Source organism: Mustela erminea, chromosome 2, assembly GCF_009829155.1.
Source record: "Mustela erminea isolate mMusErm1 chromosome 2, mMusErm1.Pri, whole genome shotgun sequence".
Lineage (NCBI taxonomy): Eukaryota > Metazoa > Chordata > Mammalia > Carnivora > Mustelidae > Mustela > Mustela erminea.
Genome location: NC_045615.1, coordinates 138,379,506 through 138,396,016, shown reverse-complemented (window position 1 = coordinate 138,396,016; position 16,511 = coordinate 138,379,506). Strand labels below are relative to the sequence as shown.

General features: G+C 42.6%; 1 protein-coding gene and 1 long non-coding RNA gene across 2 annotated transcripts in view; both read left to right on the top strand.

Annotated features, from left to right (window-relative positions):
* Window positions 1–1,522: 1,522 nt before the first annotated feature.
* On the top strand, window positions 1,523–12,510 carry LOC116585069. Its single transcript, XR_004283453.1, has 3 exons — window positions 1,523–1,612; window positions 9,747–9,956; window positions 12,352–12,510. It is a non-coding gene; the product is annotated as an uncharacterized LOC116585069 (long non-coding RNA).
* Window positions 12,511–13,647: 1,137 nt separating this feature from the next.
* FRYL (FRY like transcription coactivator) overlaps window positions 13,648–16,511 on the top strand; it is a 261,657-nt gene continuing 258,793 nt past the window's right edge. The window contains exon 1 of the mRNA XM_032334261.1: window positions 13,648–13,881. The gene's annotated coding sequence lies outside the window, so the exon portion shown is untranslated. The remainder of the gene's footprint in view (window positions 13,882–16,511) is intronic.

Genomic DNA, 16,511 nt, shown 5'->3' with positions numbered 1-16,511 from the left:
AATGCTGCACTTTGTCAAATGCTTTTTCTGCATCTATTGAGAGAATAATATGGTTCTTGTCCATTTTCAAATTCATGTGCATTACATAATATTTTTAAGAAGTCAGTAAATTAGAAAGCACCTGGGTGGCTCAGTTGGTTAATTAAGCATCTGACTTTGTCCTAGGTCATGATCTCAGGGTCCTGGGATCTAGCCCCAGGGTGGGCCCATGTTGGGCCTCCCTGGGAGGCCTACTTACCCCTCTCTGTCTGCCCCTCCCCCTGTTCATGCTCTCTCTCAAATAAATAAATAAATAAATAAAATCCTTAGAAAAAGTCAGTAAGTTAGCTCATGTAGAACATGGGTATTTCTGCCACTGGGGTTGACAAACTGACTTCTTCACTCATGGTGTTCTCTCTCCATAAGGGCTTGACGAAGGTTGTCAACAGTTTTCTGGGACTCTTCTACTCCCCTGCCTCAGTGGCAAACCATCCTCATTCTGTTGGACTCTTGTCTTATTGGATATGACGGCACATTTTATCCATTTCAGACAAGTCTTACAGTGTTAGGTGACTTTGGATTTCTCCTCTGTGATTCATTTTGTGCTTGTTGTACAATGAACTCCAAATGACCTTTAGACACTTCTCATTTCCAGATTCCTTAAAGACACTTCCATGAAGTCTCCAAACGATGAAGGTAATTTATGTTTCACTTGGCTTGTCGGTTCATGGGTATAGAAGAAGCAGCACAGTCTTAATGATTCTGTTGTCTATCTAATTCTCACCCTCTTCAGATTCCTTTATAGATTTCTTAGGGCAGTTTATAGGGTCTTAAGCCCGACTTCTGTGTCTCAGCTGCTTTAATGCCACTATGATTAAGGACTACTCTCTTCACTTCTCCTTTAACCTTGGGCCCTACTCTTCTGAGAAATTTTTTCAGTGCTATAGGCAAGGGCTATAAAGGAACCTGGAGAACAGAGTATAGACCAATTTGGTCCAAATATTAGGGAACAGTGGAAGTTGGAGCTAGGAGAATGGGTTGGGGTCTGTAACGGCATTGCCATTAAAAATAACACCAACTCAGATCCCCTGAGGTGGGCAGAATCTCCATGTGGGGGGAGATTAACTGGAAGCATAGATGCTTTTTTCCTTCCCCTCACTCAACAATGACAGCTGCCTCCATCACGCGCGGCAGGAAGAGCCACTGCCCTCCCATTAGCAACACCACTTTAAGACATGCATTGCCACCATTTTTACTGCTTTTGCTGGAAGCTCTTCAGTCACAAGTTCTCCAGTGTGAAGGACACTTTTGATGTCAGTACCATTTCGGAGGCTGGAACAAATTGTTTTCTTACTTGCATGAAAATTACCAGGCTGACATCGTACAGGCTAAAAATGTTCACATAGCAGGACTTCTATAAATAGACCTAAAATACTAAATTGTGTTGAGTGGGATTTCACAACAGCAATCAGATATCTACATATGGTTTGTAAAACTTTTTTTTTATGGAAAAAGTGACCTGCTAAAATACCAAGATGTGGAAGTTCGAGGATTTTCTTGGGGGGGGGGGACCCTCACAGATAAGGATTTACACTGTTTTCCTGACCAAGTGAAAGAGCCTAATTCTCTAAAGGTAAGCTATCTCTTTAAAAGATAATTTAACATAGTGTTCAGTTGTTGTGACTTTTTTTCTTTTTCTTTTTTTTTGTGACTTTTTTTTCTATGTTAAAGAATAGGTTACTGAAAGATGATTTTCTTTTTCAGTTGGTTGATAAAAATATTTACTATGTTGGTATTTTTATTATATGTAAAAGATAATTTATGAGGTGATAACGTTCCCCCCAAAAAAGAGAAGTCAATTGCATTTTGCTCTGTTCCTTGAACTTGAGCTTTTGCTTCTCTGTGATTATATGAACTGGCATAGCTACCAGATTACTAATCTGCTTGTCATTTACATAATTAATATATGTGATATACATATATACATATATATTTTTTCAGTTTCTCAATACACTGAAATTCAGGCCAAATTTACACTTGCAGAAAGGCAGGAAGACATTAAGACTTTTGTTTCTACAGTTCAAACAAACAAACAAAAAAACCAACTAATCAATAGACAGCTAAATATCAAGAGAATTGTAGCAAAGCTATTTTTAAATGTACCTGTATGATTGACTAAGTACTTCATTTCATTTTGCTGTAGATGACCTCATAGGAACATGCACTCATAAATCTTCATTATTATTCTAGTTGGCTGGTGGGATCTCTGTACATACTGAGTGTCTGTACATGGTTTTGCAGTATCTCAGGGCGACCTGGAAAATAGGCAAGTAAAGGCAAAGTTAGAAGACAATCCTTGGAGGGGCACCTGGGTGGCTCAATGGGTTAAAGCCTCTGCCTTCGGCTCAGGTTATGATCTCAGGGTCCTGGGATCGACCTCCGCATTGGACTCTTGGCTCAGTGGAGAGCCTGCTTCCTCCTCTCTCTCTACCTGCCTCTCTGCCTTCTTGCGATCTCTATCTGTCAAATAAATAAATAAAATCTTAAAAAAAATAAAAAAGAAGACAATCCTTGGAAAAGATAATGGGATGGGATGTGAGCCAAAATAATGATTCCACAGAGCCCATTTTTTTTCATATCTCCCCAGCCTCCTGAGGAGTTCATATGATAGCATATTTTATTCTTTTTTTTCTCCCTAAAAAGAGCAGGCTGTGTTTCCAGCTATAGTAAATGGTGATGTGTTTCCCAAAACGTTCTTTCTTTACCTTGAGAAAAGTAACTGGTTTTAATTTTGAATTAGATTTCAAAGCAGAGAAAAAAGACGGGTTTATCTGGAATCTGTAATGGCATCCAAAGTTGCTGATTCGTTTTTTTCTGAACTTCTGATGTATATTGTCACAGGGCAAAAAGCAGTGAAACTTCTCCCAAGGAAAAGGATCATATAACTAGTAAAAACAGACCCCATTGGATACAACCAAAAGAGATATCCTTTTTCCTGCATGCCGGCAGAAAAGTATTGCAACAACTTAAGAAAAAGCGATTATTGTCTCATTCGCTAGCATCAGAATTCTTCTTAGGGAGAATTTCAGTCTGTCTCTGTTTTGAAAGAGTATCTCAACAAGTGGCTGAGATCCTGAGGTCTTGGAAATCAGCTGGTGACAGAGCATTAGAAAAGGAATCCAACCTGCTTAGTTTGGGAATTTGCTCTATAGGAGGAGAGAAATTCTTGGCTCCTGCGAGAAAGTTGAGAAGATAGAGGAGGGGAAAAGTCATGTCAAGAGGGTGAGCAGGACCCGGGGCTCATGGCCAAGGGCCATGAGAAAGCATTGGTGCTGGGTGGCAGAAAGGACTCTGAGCAACGGAGTATATAATAAAACACGGCTCGGAGCTGTTTGCAAGGCTGTGTCTGATGGGGTGGCTCCTTTCATAGTGTTTCCACAGGTTTGCTGGCTTTTGTGATATTGAAAGAGCTCAGAAGACAGTCTTCAGTGAGAAAGAATGAACCAGGAAGCAAAGGTGAAATCAGAACCCCCAATTCCATACCCTTGCCTGGGTAATTCACAAAAATCCTTGGGAAAGCCTTTTGGAGTTTTATAAGGTATTCAGGCTCGTTTTTTTCTGTTTCTGTTTTTGTTTTTGTTGTTGTGTTTCGTTTTTTAAGACTTTGTTGATTTGACAGAGAGAATGAGCGCGAGCTGGGGAAGAGGAAGTAGGAGAAGGACAAGTAGACCCCCTGCTGAGCATGGAGTCTGACGTGGGGTTCCAACCCAGGACCCCAAGATCACCACCAGAGCTGAAGTCAGACACTTAAGCAACTGAGCCACCCAGGCGCTCCATCAGGCTCATTTGCTAAATCTGTCTCCAGCTGATGCCTAGGTTTTATAGGAGGGAATGTTTTGGTTTCCAGAGCGTAGGTTTGCCAGATAAAACACAGGATGCCCAGTTAGATTTGAGTTTGAGATTAAACAGGCGGGGCCTTTTTAGTGTAAGTGTGTCCCAAACATTACATGGAGTACTTTTCTGTAGAGAAAGAATGAATTATTATTTAAGATTTTATTTACTACACTTTTATCTTTGGGGTAAATAGCCAAACTATGGGAAGAGCCTAGATGTTCATCAGCAGATGAATGGATAAAGAAGATGTGGTGGGGGCACCTGGGTGGCTCAGTGGGTTAAAGCCTCTGCCTTCAGCTCAGGTCATGATCCCAGGGTCTTGGGATCGAGCCCCACATCGGGCTCTCTACTCCGCGGAGAGCCTGCTTCCTCCTCTATCTCTCTTTGCCTGCCTCTCTGCCTACTTGTGATCCGTCTGTCAAATAAATAAAAAAAAAAAAAAGAAAAAAAAGAAGATGTGGTGTATATATATATATATATATATATACACAATGGAATATTATGCAGCCATCAAAGAATGAAATCTTGCCATTTGCAGTGACGTGGATGGAACTAGAGGGTATTATGCTGAGCGAAATAAATCAATCAGAGAAAGACAATTATGATATGATCTCGCTGATATGTGGAATTTAAGAAACAAAGCAGAGGATCATAGAGGAAATGAGGAAAAAAATGAAGCAAGATGAAACCAGAGAGGGAGAGAAACCACAAAGTCTCTTCATCTCAGGAAGCAAACTGAGGTTTGCTGGAGAGGAGGGGGATGGGAGGGGTGGAGTGGCTGGGTGATGGACATGGGGAAGATACGTGCTATGGTGAGTGCTGTGAATTGTATAAGACTGATGAATCACAGACCTGAACCCCTGAAACAAATAATACTTTATATGTTAAAAAAATAAAATAAGATTTTATTTATTTGAGATAGAGAGAGAGAGAGTGAGAGAGAGCATAAGCAGGGGGAGTGTCAGGCAAAGGAGAAAAGTAGGCTCCCCACTGAGCAGGGAGCCCGACTTGGAGCCAGGACCCTGGGATCATGACCTGAGCCGAAGTCAGACACTTAACCAATTGAGCCACTCAGGTGCCCCAAGAATGAGTAGTCTTCATGAGGGCTTCCCATAGATACCCAAGGCAGCCACCTCCTTGAAGTAGAGCCTCATCCCCAGTAAACAATCTAATTTCTTGGAAAAGAGACTTGGGTCTGAGCCATGGCTATGGTCCCATAGAACACACCTTCATTTCTTTCTGCCTCTTTTTCCTCACTCTTAACTTTTCTCCTGCAATTACTTCCCCTAATTCTACAAAGTAGAGACAACTGAGGGCATGATAAGGGAAGAATCGAGATGTAGTCTCTCTTCCCTAACAAGAAGTGGTAGTGCCTTCTTATGGGATTGTTGTGAAATTTCCGTGAGTTCATACATGTGAAGTATTAGGAAAAGTGCCTGGCATAGGTGAAATAGTATATTTGGCTCTGGGGCATAGAGTCTAGGGCCAAAAAGCCTGTAACTACCTGTAGTCACCACTGTCCCCCTCTGCTAATCTATTCTCCATCCTAGAGCCAGCAATCTTTTAAAAATGCGAATCAGGGGGCACCTGGGTGGCTCAGTATGTTAAGCGACTGCCTTTGGCTCAGGTCATGATCCTGGAGTTTCGCAATCGAGTCCCGCATCAGGATGCCTGCTTGGCTGGGAGTCTGCTTCTCCCAGACTCCGGGAGTCTGGGCGTCTCTCTTCTTATGCTCTCTCTCTCTCAAATAAATAAATAAAATATTTTTTTAAAAAAATGCGAATCAGACCATGCCATGACTTTCTGTGACTCCGAATAAAAACCTACCATGCCCTGAACGCTTTTGCTTTTACTTTTTTCTCCAATTTAACTGCTTGTCCCATTTCCCTTCACTTTGCATTTCAGGGACAGAGGCCTTTTGTGGCACGGGCTGTGCTTTCTACCCAAAAGATTTTTCTCCTCCTCACCTGTCAGTTCCCCATGTCAATTCATACTCATTTGTCAGTCCTTGTCAAAGCCTGTTTTTTTTTTTTTTTTAAGATTTTGTGTATTTGGGGCACCTGGGTGGCTCAGTGGATTAAGCCTCTGCCTTCGGCTCAGGTCATCATCTCAGGGTCCCAGGATCGAGCCCCGCATCGGGCTCTCTGCTCGGCAGGGAGCCTGCTTCCCCCTTTTTCTCTGCCTGCCTCTCTGCCTGCTTGTGATCTCTGTCTGTCAAATAGATAAATAAAATCTTAAAAAAAAAAAAAAGATTTTGTGTATTTATTTGACAGAGATCACAAGTAGGCAGAGAGGCAGGCAGAGAGAGAAAGGGGGAAGCAGGATCGCCGCTGAGCAGAGAGCCCGATGCGGGGCTCGATCCCGCGACCCTGGGATCATGACCTGACCCGAAAGCAGAGGCCCAACCACTGAGCCATGCAGACAGCTTTTTTAGGGAAACCTTCCCTGACCTCCTCGTCTGGATTATAAGTCATGATTTAGAGCTCTGGACTCTTCCTTCATTGATATGAATTAGACTCTCTAATTGTATATTTGTGTGCTCCCTCCATGAGGACAGGGACCATGTCTATCTTGTCACTTGTCAGCCATTATGGTCCTTAGGCCTAGCCTAGTACCTGTCACTTACTAGGCACCAAACCAAAAAAAAAAAAAAAATAGAATTATGTTAGACCAGGAGTCAGTGGTAGAGCTCTTAGGCAAATCTGACCACTACCTCTCGGGCCTGAAAGCTAGGAATGGTTTTTAAATTTTTAAATGATTGAAAAAAAAACAAAAAAAAAAAAAAAACAAAAGAAGAGTAATATATCTTGACACATGAAAATTAAAGTTCCATTTCCATGCCCATGAATAAAGTTTTATTGGAATACAGCCTTGTGTGTTCACATATATATTTTCCATGGCTACTTTTGTGCTCTGGTGACAGAGTAGTTGTGACGGAGAGCAGATGGCCCACAAAGCCAAAAATACTCACTATCTGGCCCTTCATAGAAAAAATTGGCTGACCCTAGTGTGAAACAATAGTAATTTTGGTCTCTGGGGTAGCTTGTGTTCAAAAACACCTGCAGGTGGCTTTTCTCAATTGTTAACAGTTTGCTTCTGTTGCTGAAACAAGTGATCTATTTATTTTGCTTGGCTGGGAGGATTAATTAAAGAGACTTTCCTTTGTCCTTTGTTTTTCTGTTTCTCTATCAGCAGACAGAAGTCCCCGAAGGAGATTAGTCATATGGTGTACCCCTTTGCTAGTGGTATGATCATGTAACTGTCCCCCACATCAGGTTTCCCAGTTCTTTGGATAATTCATGAGTTTCTTTCCCAAACGAGATCACGAGTTTGATAGGTGGTAGCAATGCGTTTAAATAGAGTACCTCCATTTTCCCACCCCCTTTCCACAAACTGGAAATGGACTAAAACTTGTTTTGCCTTCTTTTAAAGGGACTATATCCCTTTCCAGTTACAAATTCATACTCAACCAGAGCAACACTTTAAAATCTAACAAGGTTTTAAGATAAGTTCAAAGTGATTTCATCAGAGTACTAGATAAACATTTCAACAGAGACAGATGATGTGTTCATGCCTTTAAATAATTTGATTTAAAAATCGGATCTGAAAAGTTACCACTATATAGGCTTTGGGCTGCTGAATTCAAAGATATTTGTACTAAGAAACAGACAAGGGGGATTGTACCGAAAATAGGTGTCTTTCTTTAAGTCATGCCTTTTATTTCTGAAAAGGAGTTTGTTGCATGAAAATAGATCTAGTTGAATAGTATTCTAAAAATTCCCTCAGAATAATCCACTTATAAAGTCAGGATTCAATCCTTGATTTATCTCTTCTTTAAATTCACATTTTCACACAATGGCTCTGTTTGGAATGGAAGCTCCTTTGTAATGGAGAAAAAGAAGAAAAATGGCAGAATACAAACAGACCACCTGTAAGATATTTTGGACAAAGTTAGGATTTTATTGATAAAGGTTTAATAAAATAATATTAAGATATAAAGCTTCTAAATGATCTAAAATATGTATGGAAAATGAAGTAAGACAAAATAAACATAATACTTTATTAGTGAAAGATAATTTCACATACATTAATCATGCATTCCACTGAATAAGAAATCAATTAATTTTAAAAAAGGAAATCAATTATTTGACCCCATTTAGAAGGTGATATTTCTAGACCTTAATCATAGCACCAGAAGATTTCTTCTATAGGATGCTTAACCATTATGAGCTATCCCATCATAAAGAATTTATGTCTGATTGGGTTGCACTATTTAAAAGAGCACTTTTATATATAATTATGTATACTTGAGTATATACATATATATATATTTGCATTGGTATAACACAAAAATTTCTTCATGTGTTTTAATATGGTTTAAATTATCATTATTACAATTGACACATGATAGACTTCAAGGTATCAGGCACTTACCCTAAATTTTTGGAAGTTCAGAAAATATATGTGCTCTATGGGTAAAAATAATTTTTAAAGCACACAAGTTTTTATTGTTTGATTCGTTGATGAGCAATGGGGGAACTTTCTAAGGATTAAACAACAGTTTTTAAAAAGTGTTAAGCTACGGGAGCCGGGATGGCTCAGTTGGTTAAGTATCAGCCTTCAGCTCAGGTCATGATGTTAGGGTCCCAGGATGGAGCCCTGCAGGGCAGACTGCCTCTTCAGCAGGGAGGTCGCTTTTCCCTCTGCCCTTGACCCTGCTCTCTCTCTCAAATAAATAAAAAAAAAAAAAAAAAAAAAACTGTTAAAAAATAAAAATAAAAAGTGGTAGGTTTAAAAAAAAAGTGGCAAGTTTCCCAAAAGAAAAGGGACTCCTATATGACATGGTAGATAAAGAATTCAAGTAGCATTTTGTAAGCACTTTCATAAATAAGAACTTGTCTACAAATATTCTGGCAGGAAGCTAGCAGGGCAATTAGTGTGATGCTATGACATTTATTCGTGGGTAGAGGGAAAATTAACAAAAAATCAAATAGTTTTTCCCCTGTATGGACACCATAGGGGAAAAGAAAACCTTAGGAATATTTTCATTTCTAAACCATTGTTTAAAAATACATGAAAAGAAGCATCAGATCAAGTAATTTGAAGTGTAAAGAATATTTTAGTCTCAACTGGAGGTTTGTGCAAGTGCTTTATACTGTCAAAGGTATTCAAAAGTCTTTTATTCTGAAGTTATAACCTTCCCAATTTTTGGTGGGTGTTTGTTTGTTTGTTTTTAAGTAGGCTCCCGGATGGGCACGAGCCCAATATGGGTCCTGAACTCATGACCCTGAGATCAAGACCTAAGCCGAGATTGAGTCAGGTGCCTAACAGAGTGAGCCACCCAGGTGCCCCCAAGTTTTGAATTGTTTTGTTTTGTTTTAAAGATTTTATCTATCTATTTATTTAGTTAGAGTGTGAACAGGGGAAGGGCCAGAGAGAGAGGGAGAGAGAGAATTCCAAGCAGATTCCAAGCGTGGAGCCCTATGTGGGGCGAGATACCAGGACACGAGACCATGACCCAAACCAAAATCAAGAGTTGGATGCCCAACCTCCTGAGCCACTCAGCCACCCCTCAAGTATTGGTTTCAAAATATTTTTATTTTATGAAATAATGGGAAGAATAGATATTTATTTATATTTACTTTTATGCCTTTGCTTTGCAAAATAAAAAGTTATCAAGACTGTGTCAGTTACCAAAAATTCCTTGCAAATTTTACCAGTCCATGAAACAAAGTCTGGAAATCAGTGATCTAGACTCACTTCTAATCTTTAGACAGATTTACAATAAAACATTAAGAAATTAAAATATTCCTAGAGGAGTAATATTCTGGTTAATTAGATTTTCACGTTGTAAGTTAACCTTTTCATTTCAGCCTTGCTCATTCAACCCAATTTGAAATGCATTTATCGAAAGCATCAGTTATGCCAATGCTGATACAAAGTGCATTAAGTATGGCCCTTGATCTTGGAAAACAATTCAGACTGGTGCAAGAGACAGAAAAAGAAACATTTAAGGCTTGTCTTCAATTTGATACCTAATCAAGTCAGGAAAGGGGGTGCATTCTGAAGTCTTCACAAAGAAGGTAATGCTTCTTTTGGGTTTTGATGGACAGATATATGAGACTCCTCCAGGTAAGCGTGGAGGGAAGGCTATTCTACACAAGGGAACCACATGACCAAAGGCACTGAGCCTTGAATGAACAGCATCATTGACATAGAGCAGCCATTTTAAGTGTCAACCGAGGGAGTGGCCAGAGGAGAAACCAGAGAGGCAGCCTGGAGTCAGATTATAAAGGGAGATGTATGTTTTGCTGAGTTGCTTGGACCGCATTCAGTGTGTGCCTTGAGAATCTGAAGGATTTTGAGCAGGAGAGAATTGGAAATCTTTCTGAAAATGTATTAGCATCTCCTTTCTGCCTCAGTAGATAGAATATACAGAACAAAAATGAATCTTTTACTGATGATTAAAGGTCATTCAGTGATATTCTCAATGAGTATCGGTTCTCGTTTTATAAAGGAACACACTGGAAGGTGTGAGGACATGGATCTCCTCTGCAGAGACCCAGGAAATATTTCTTTGAGATTAAAAAAAAAAAACAAATTACTATGAACTTATTTTCTCTTAATTTGTCTCATTCTTGTTACTATTAATAAAGGGCCGGGGGAAGGAATTTTTGCTGACAACTTCTAGGAATTGGATTTTTCTTAATTTTACTGTAGAAAATCACTAGTTAATAGATACTATCCATTTAAGGGCTAAGTGAGGGGTAAAGTTGTGCCACTTTTGGATGGAATTTGGAGATTCTGTCTCTGAAGGATGGAGACATATTCATTCCCCCCACCTTCTTTACTTAACACATAATAGTTGCTATATAAGTGTACAGTGAACTGAACAGAATTTGTAATATAAATGGTAACAATTTTTTCTAAAGAAAATTACTGGCTTCACTGGTAGTTCTTTGAGGTGGTTTACCTTTATGTATAAATAGGGAGAATAAATGATTATAATATATTTCATACTTTAAAAGGGTTTTAAAAAGATATGTATGCAAGGATGTTAAAAAGCTTTAGTCAGGCTGGCACATTGGTAGAAGATTTCTTTTTATTTTTGATTTGTTTAAAATAATTGCTACATCCAATGCGGGGCTTGAACTCACAACCCCCAAGATCAAGAGTTGTATGCTCTGCTGACTGAGTGAGCCAGCTAGGCACCTCTGGGAATATTTCCTTTTAAAGAGTGGGGACCTAGATTAGAGTTGAGAAATAAATGTATGGGATAATATCCCTCTAAGGGGAAAATATAAATTGTAAATTTCTGCAGGGACTGGTTCAGTAACATTGAACATGGTTTTGTTTTTTTGTTTTGTTTTAAGTCTTTTACATTAAAAAAAATTATTTATTTGACAGAGATCACAAGTAGGCAGAGAAGCAGGCAGAGAGAGAGGAGGAAGCAGGCTCCTTGCTGAGCAGAGAGCCAGATGTGGGGCTCTATTCCAGGACCCTGGGATCATGACCTGAGCCGAAGGCAGAGCCTTTAACCCACTGAGTCAACCAGGCAGCCCAAGTCTTTTACATTAAAAAAAAAAAAAAAAAAAAAAGATTTTGAGGGAGAGAGCGAGCATGAGTAGGGAGAGGAGAAATGAGAAAGTTGAATCTGAACTGAACACAGAGCCAGCCTCCAGGCTTGATGCTACAACTCTTGAGGTCATGACCAGAACTGAAATCAAAAGTCAGATGCTCAACCGACTGAGCCACCTGGGTGCTCAAATACTGAACATTCTTAAGAATGATTTGCTAATTGGAAGCTCTAGGTTTGCAGATTTTCTAAAATTTTCTTCTATGTAAATACTAATAGTAGTAGTAGTAGTAGGAGGCTGGGTGTATGAGCTAAAAAGTGATAAACAATCCTGTTGTGGGTAAGTGTGAAATAGAGAAAAAATAATATAAATTGTGTTTGTGAGGTGGTAATCTCAGCATGATTGGTTAAATGTAGGGAAGAGAACTTAGAGGTTACTGAAGACTGCCTTCTGGAGTTGCTGAGCCCAATGTGCTAGTGTAACAGAACAATCTGGACATCACAGAACAGGTGCTTTACAAAGAACCTGAAAACATCACCTAGACCTTGAACAAAACCTGTAGCTGAAACACATCTGAAATAGTAGATGTCTTTATTTCCAGAAGATCATACTAGATGTTAGATATTAGAATACAGAATATTCTTATTCTATTTATAGTATAATATAGAATGTCAGAACCCAGAAGCAGCCTCAAAGCTTGACAGCTGTGTATCAGAAGAAAGCCAGTATTACTTTACCTTGACTATAGTTTAAAAAAAAAAAAAGGGCTAACAACCAAAAACCAAAATGGAATAGGCTGAAAATGGGGGTTTAGTTACAAACACTTAAGAGATTTATATTAGCATCTCTGAAGGCTATCCAAATATAACCTAGGTATTTCCTTGTCTCTTGCCCCCTGTAGAAACACCTGAATGACCTACAGCCTTTCCCTGTGCTCACCCTTCTTATGGTTATGTCCATAAGATTTTTGAGCTGAACTCGCGGAAAAGTCATTTGAGCTACCGATGTTTATTTCCCCCATTCTGCCACTAAACTCCCTTCTAGGGTACCGCTGAGAGCTGTCACTTTCTGGGCACCACGGGTTCCACTGCAAATGCACTCAGTATCCAGAGGTCCGAAGGCTCTCAAAGCTCATCGGCAAACAGGGCCGGGACACTTACCCTTACCCTTCCCTGGTGGGAAACCCACCAGGCTGTCGAAGAATTTTTCTTCTCCTGGGGGAGGTTTTGCTGCAAGGTCAAGCTTCCGATGCCAGATTCCCTCTTTCCCTCAAGGGATAGCTTTCTGGTGCCCGTTTGGGCTCAGCCTGGGCTCCCCCCGGCTCCGTGACGGACGTCTTCTACTTCTACTTTGAGCTAGTCACGAGAGACATCACCTATTTAGTAATTTCAGAAGAGTAACTTAGCTTTCGTGGGGAACGCCGAGATAACACAAAAGACGTGAATTAAGCGGAACTTTTTAAGGGAAATGGTTTTAAATGCTTTTTTTCAATGAACGTTTGCGAGAAGACCCCTCCAGGTTTGCAGATGCTTTTACCAAAGCTCTTCGGCGCAGCGAGATGCCAGTGGAATCGACGGTGAGGGTAGAGTGGGCAGTGAGTGAAAACTTGAGCGAGTCTCAAGGGGAGTTAGGACCCGAATTTAGGTCTTCTAGCTCACTCTCACCCGTCCATTCACTAGACAGCGTGCTGGGGCTCCGCAGAATCCCAGTTCGCGATGTGTTACCCAACTGGAGAAGATTTGGAATTTCTCTCCCCTCCCTTTCCCGCTTTCCCCAATACAGGCTGTGAGTTTGTCCACGACCCCTACCACCATTTAAAGGGACAGGCGCTTAGAAGAAGGTAAAGCAGGGAGGACTTTGCAGCGGTATTTCTCAAACCCGTAAAGGCAGAGCGATAATGGGTAAGGGGCGTGCAGACTAACTCCTTTCTTGCCCAATCAGGTACACAGGAAGATGTCCTTTTACCAATAAAAATAAAGTTCGCTTTCCGGAGGCGGGAGGGTGAGCCTTGACTGCCAGGTCTCCAAAGCAACGATGGAGTAGAGGACAGAGAGTGATTAGAGGGAGGACCAACCCGGGGAAGGGGGCGGGGCGGGAGGGTGGGGCCGCGGTGAGCGGCGGCCGGCTGGGCCAGTGGAGTGCGAGGATTGCTGTTCCTGTTGTAGTGCTTGTCGCCAATCAGGAAGGCGAGGGGGTAGGCGGGGCGGGGAAGGGGTGGGAAGAGCTCCAGCACCGCCGGGCGTCCGTCGGGCTCAGGGGGAGAGAGAGAAATCCGGTTAAAATCAGAGTCGGAGGTTTAACCACACATCGGTTCCGATCGGATTATTCCTTAAAGGGGACGCGCCATTGTCAAGAGAACGGAGCCCGGGGCCCGAGGGCGGGGACCGGCGGCGCCCGAGGAGCGAGGCAGCTGCACTTGGACTGGGGACAGGTAGGTGTTGCCGGGGGAAGGACGCTTCATTTCACTTTCTCTTCCAGCCCCGGGGCAGGCGCCGGGATGCCCGCCGACCGGCGGCCACAGCCCTGGCAGGAGACGAGGTCGCCGGCCCTCGCCCGGCTGCCCTTCCTGATGGGAGCCGAGGGGGAGGCGGGCCAGGATGGCTGGCAGGCTGCGCCGCCAGGGCAAAGACTCCTAACGGACGGTAGACGGCGGCGCAGCCCCCGCCTCAACCGAAAACCCGCCGGAGCGGCCGCGGGTCCTCGGGGAGCGCCGCGCGCCCCGCTCCCCCGCGCGCCGGGCTCCTCTCGCGCGCGCCGCTGGCCCGCGCGCCCCCTGCCCCTCGCGCGCCTCCCCTCGCGCGCCCCCTGCCCCTCGCGCGCCCGGCGCCCCTTCGCGCGCGCGGCTCCCCTCGCGCGCGCCGCCTCCTCGCCGACTCGCGGGAGCCGCCCCGCGGGGAGGAAGGCGGCTGCGGCCAGGCGGAGGGAGGCCGGCGGCCACGGCTTCGCCGGCCGGGATCGTGAAGGGAGGGCTGAGGAGCAAACTTGGCGCGGCCGCGGGAGGCCCCGGGCGGGAAGAGGCGCCGGGGGGACCCTTGGAACGCGCGGAGTCGCCGGCCCGGCCCAGCATTGTCCCTCTTTTCCTCCGCTCTCGTTTCTCCGCCCACTCTCCGCGGTCGCACCCCCAGACCCGGAGCCTGCGGGAGCCGGAGTCGGCCCCACGGACGCCGCAGCCCGGGCTCGCCGGGCGCCCGGGCCTGATGAGTGTCTTCGCCGACCGCCGTCTCCGCTCCCGCGCGGGCTGCCTGGGCGCTGAGCTCTTCTTGCAACTTTTCTTTGCGGGTTGATGGAAGTTGTGGCTTCCGGGCAGCAGGTTCTTTGGGCCGAGACTCTTCCTCCTTTCCGGAGAGGGTGATTTCTAGGGCGAACTGGTTCTTGATTGCTGTCGATCGTGCTTCCATCCCAGTTTCATTCCTCGGCACCTACAATCGCTTCCCCCATGGATTTGCAATTATACGGGAGCATTAGCCTCTCTCAGGCCAAGATAATAGGAGAAGAGAGAGAGGGAGCGAGAGAGAGGGAGAGAATAGGGAGCTATGCTGACGAGGAGCAGAAACTCTCTACGTAGAGCTGAATTTGCCTTAACCTTTGAACTGCAAAGTTACCTCGACTTACTGGCGGAGCTTCTTTTGGAATGAAAACAGCAACAACAAAACCAATCTACTAGGTTGCTAGGGTCTGTAGGATTAGGAAAAAAAAGTATTTTTTTGGGGGGGGATAAACTTAGTTTTTTGTAAAGTGCTGTTCTGCCTAGCAGATATCTACCACAGAGTTAATTTCTGGTACTGAACTCATGGGCATCATAATTAGTAACAACAGCTTTTACTATTGATAAAACAAGAGATTTTTTTCTCATCCTGAGCATTATCGCTCTGCTATACCTGCCAATACTTGCTAAAGAAATCATTTAGGAACAGCACAGCCCTTGTTAGAGACCTTATTTAGAAAAGGAATGTTTTCATAAGCATTCATTTTTGACAGTTTCTTCTTGAGCAATACTTTGTAGAGTACTTGCATGTGCAAGTTACAAGCCTATAAACAAAGTAACAGTGGGTGTGTTACTCTGTAGTCTTTTTTGTTGTTGCTTTTGCTACTCATTATCAAAAATAGCACTCCATCCTGTCTTCCCTTCTGAGTTATTTTGTAAAATTATTTCTTTGGAAGAGTGAATTTTGTTGGAATGCCTGGCCCAGTGGTTTGGTTTTTTTTTCTTTTTTCTTTTTTTCTTTTTTTTTTTCTTTTAAAGCAATACTAACAACTTCCAGAAGGGTTCCTTGATTAACTCACTGGTAACTTTCTGAGTGGTGTGGAACCTTATCAGTTCACAGGCTCAGCAATAACAAGAAAGGAGAAACTGGGCAGACTGAAAGCCAATTCTGGATAATAATATTTGAGAAGTACTCTGTTCTTCCCACAGAATTTAGGAAGTGTAGGCAAACATGTTCTTTTGTAGTAATCTTGATGGTATCTGGCATTGTTACACCTATATTCCGCTCCTCCCTCCTCTTTGATCCTCTTCTGTGATAAGGATGTCAGGCCAGTTTGCTGGCATAATCTCCCTTTCCATCTCATAATACAGTTGAGTAGAAAATTAAAACAAGTTTCCAAATTTCGATCTTTGTTTACTTCCAGCTTAAACAATAGAGGAGAGAATTTCTGAACTTTAAAAAGAACACATTCAGAAAGAATTATCTTTGAAACAGCTAGGCTATGCTTCCTGGAAAACATTTTTCCTTTGTGCTTTTCATATTGTTTTAAACACATTGTCTTATGTATACACATTGCCAAGACATTTCTTGAGTTTTGAACTGTCCCTTGAGATCCTTGGGAACTAGCACTGTCCTTCATTTCTCTGCAAACCCACCGTGTCACAATAAATGTGTTGTCTTAGGACTTTGTGACAAAGAAAGATAATGTTCTATAAAGGCTGCTTGAGAGATTTAACTTTTTTTTTTTTTTTAAGATTTTATGTATTTATTTGACAGAGATCACAAGTATGCAGAGAGGCAGGCAGAGAGAGAGGAGGAGGAAGCAGGCTCCCTGCTGAGCAGAGAGCCTGATGCA